The following is a 3985-nucleotide window of genomic DNA, read 5'->3' on the forward strand; positions in this document are numbered from 1 at the left end:
TAGAAAATGCATTTTTAATTTGCCTTTACATACTTCTTGTTCTCCAGAGAAAGAAGAATGACAACAGTGCATAACTCACTGAAATCAACAGGAGGCCTTCCAAGCATTTCAGTGGACTTTGACTAATGCCTAAAAGAACAAACAGTCAATACTTAAGTTTATATTAAATGAATAACAGTAATGCCTGATTCCAACTGCAGTGACGACATGGCTGGACAATGACAACAAGATCCTGCCAGGTCATGAGTGGCTGGCTAGTTCCCTGCAAGCACAGTCTCACCTTGTGCCAGGCTGGCAGCTCTTCAGTCCAGCTGGTGGCCAGCACTGCTCTGTCCATACAAGCCTAATAGCCAGGGACAAATTATTCCTTCACTCCACATCTCCAGTAAATCTTCTTCAAATCCAGCTGGTAATTCAGCAGTAAAGCTCAGAGAGCTTATTTTTCTTTGCACTAGGAAAACTGAGGGATACTTGATAAGACTGAAGTTGTTGAGATATGGTAGGAAACCATAAGAAAGTAAGAGCTGGAAGAGCTAAAAGTAAGAGCTGGAAATGTCCAGATCTTAGAGATGGTGCAGTTTGAGCCAAAACTGAGAATCAGAGTTTTGTCAAATCCAGCGATAAAGGCCAGAGTGATGAGACATCCACTGCTACTTCTGGCAAGTGTGTCTGACATCCTAAAAATTCTTTCAGATATCATATCATCCTAGAATCAGTAAGGTTGGAAGGGACCTCTGGAGATCATCTAGTCCAATCTCCCTGCTCAGCAGGGTCATCTAGAGCATGTTAGACAGGGTTGCATCCAGGCAGGCCTTGAAAATCTCCAGAGAAGGARACTCCACAACCTCTCTGGGCAACCTGTGCCAGTGCTCCGTCACTCTCACAGGGAAGAAATTCCCCCTCACGGTCAGGTGGAACTTCCTGTGGTTCAATATCAAATCTCCCCTTTCATCATATTACCCCTCATTAAATCTTCTTGTATTCATTTAAATTATTCCTCTCCCTCTCTGACAATTTTTTCTTCCTGTAACTGCATTAAGAGATTACAATGTCATCAATAAGCTAAAATAGTCTCTTCACTCTCTTTGTTTACTAACTCCGCCATCCTTCTTTCTGTAAATGTTCATCACGTCTGTTCTGTGCATCTTCCTTCTCCTACCAACCACGCAGGCCCTGCAAGAGACACGCTACAGAGCTCAGAACCACCCAGAAACCCAGGCAAGTCACCAGCCTGTCCACAGGACATAGGCTTGACAACAACAAATCCACTGTCTCCAGCTGCCCCAGCCTGCTGCCACAACAAGATTTAGCTGCTGTGCCCAGCTCCTATTCCTAGTACTGCTACTATTGACATTCCCGGAATAGCACCACATATGTATATGTATGCACACCCAATAGGGCCCACATCTTGCAGTCCGTTTTGCATGGATAGAGATGAGAAGACAACAGGAAACTGTACAAAGCATCTCAAAATTAGGGTTTAAAATATACCTAGATAACTCACTGGAGTTCCTGAAATGTTGAAGCTTCACAGCTCATTCCAACAGGATCACTCAAATGAAATAGATCTTGACTTCTTTTCGGTCTATCCATTATTTTATGTGCAATATAAGATTGATCTCACCTAATTACAACTGTTCTTTCTTAAATTCTAGAGGAAAACATAAATCAGCTCTTTGTTAAAAACTGTGATACGGAGTGCAAGTAGAAACAACCCTTCTCAGTTCTGAATGCTCTTCTCTTGGCTTGAAATCCTTAAATAATATGGAAACAAAGAGCTAGCATAAAATCATGTTAAGAGTTGTCTGAAACTCAAAGGCACAAGGAAATTTCAAGTTAAATGCAATTTACAAAAGGTATCTCTCTGAACAGGGTTAATCCTAAGCTATTATCTGGCTGCTCTATGCTGCAAGAACCAAAGGGATGTTCTGTACAAAAATTGTAATGTACTTATTTTTTTTTCCTTTGGAGATGCATTGTTTCTCAAAGACATTCTTGCTCCAGCTCTGATCTGACATTGCAGATTGGTGTGTGTTGAACCAGAAAGATACTGGGAAGCAATGCTTGATTATGTGTCTTCTGCTTTACTACATACTAGACAGTAACTTCCCTTATTTCTCCAATCTTTAAGTTTATCTTCCTTTGCAAAGCATTAGAGCTTCTCATCTGATAGGACAAGCTGATAGGCAAAGAACTGACATTTGATTAAGTTGTGGTATATAGGGACACTGTAGCAATAAAAGGTCTGAACACATGGATGGATGATGCTCCAAGATCAGTGAGATGGTACTCCTAACTGCTTCCCACCATCAGCATCATCTTGGGAAAGGCATTTAAGATTTTATGGGATTTTAACCTGGCTGATATTGCACTAAACTGGACTACAGACCTTCACAAAATCCATCAGTGTCATCTGTGAAGGTACTAATGGACAGCAGAGCTGGTAACTACTTAAACTGTTCTAGTTAGATCTGGAAAAAAAGTTGGTTCTGTCCCAAAGTTCCACTGCTATAAACTGTGGACAGAATTCAAGAGACGATGCAGCCTGCCTGACTTTAGGAAAATTAAAAGATTGAATTTGATTGATCAGCCAAATTCTCCTCTGTCCCTTTTGGGTCGGGGCAGTAAGCACATACATGAAGGCTTGCAAACCATTGAAGATCAGTTGTAGCAACYTACAGTAAAGCTGCAGCCTCATCTCACAGTGTCCTGAGTTTTTCCTGCTGAAAGATTCAGTGCAGACAGGTAGCAACTATTCCTGTGACCAGGCTGTGGAAGATCAGAGTTGACTGACAGATTTTTTTTCCTTTATCAGTGTCATAGGTCTGTGATAGACAAATATCCCCAGCCACAATTCTTCAGCCTAAGGCTTCCTTTTGCATCTGAGGATGCCATGACTCCCTCTCTCCCTCCCCATCAAAGGGGGTCGCACTTTGGTCCATCAGATGGTAAGCAGCAAAGCAAAGTCCATGGGAATGCTTGGGAATAGTTTGCCAAGCAGCAGGTCCAAACTGGTGTGTGGCCTTTAGTCAGGGTTAAGTAAATAGTGTGTAAATAAATAAATAATTTGCTCCCAGGTTGTGACCTTGTAAATCAAGCCTGAGCCTGGAAGGGATTTTTATGGTCCAGCTGGAACAACGAGCAGCCTTAGAAGAATAAATATACGTGGGGAAAAAATAACTATTCCTTCCAGTTGCTCCCAGACTGCTGTGGTCATTCTTGGTGCTGCTGCAAGACATGCTGGTGATTAAAAAAAACGAGAGAAGGAAACAGGCTCTCATTTACCCAACAGCTGTTTTATATTATTTTAACAGTTTTAAAAGAGGAGTAAAAACATTTAAATTCACCCAAGAGTAATCTTCTGGTTTCAGAGTTGAGCAAAGGGCTGAACAGTAAATGAGAATACAGACCAACTACTTTAGCCAATTAATAGCAGCAGGTTTCACAGAAGTAGGTAAGAGCAGGACGGGGATTTGTATGAAATCTGTTATGTAGGCATTACAGCCCTGGGCTACCTCCTGGGCTTTATTCATCATTAACAAGTAACAATACGAAAAATTACAGCAGATTGTAGATTTAGCGGGTGAATCAGATAAAGCATGTAATAAAGCAGACTGGGTAAAAGTCACACTTTAACAAACCTAGAGAGAGCTGTTCAAAGCAGCAGAGAAAAACCAGGAACAGAAACAAAGTCCCCCAGCCCTCGGGATGCTGCAGGGGCGGGAGCTGCGAAAAACAGGGCTCGCAAGGGAGAGGCGCACGGGGCTTGAAACGAAAAGCACCGGCGCYCACAAGCCACGGGCCACACTGCTTGCGCAGCGCCGCCGGCACCGGTCTCCTGAGCTAGCGGTTCGCAARCCAGCTGCGCCCAAGCAGCCGCAGCCCTCGGCGTCCTACACTCCCCGCCGCGGGGCCGGCGAGGCCCGGCCGGGCCGGAGCGGCGGGTGCTTCCCTGCGGGCAGGCCGCTCCCAGCGGCACGGGGGG

The sequence above is a fragment of the Rhea americana genome, unplaced genomic scaffold, assembly GCF_003343005.1.
Source record: "Rhea americana isolate MKP2758 unplaced genomic scaffold, rheAme1 scaffold_57, whole genome shotgun sequence".
NCBI lineage: Eukaryota > Metazoa > Chordata > Aves > Rheiformes > Rheidae > Rhea > Rhea americana.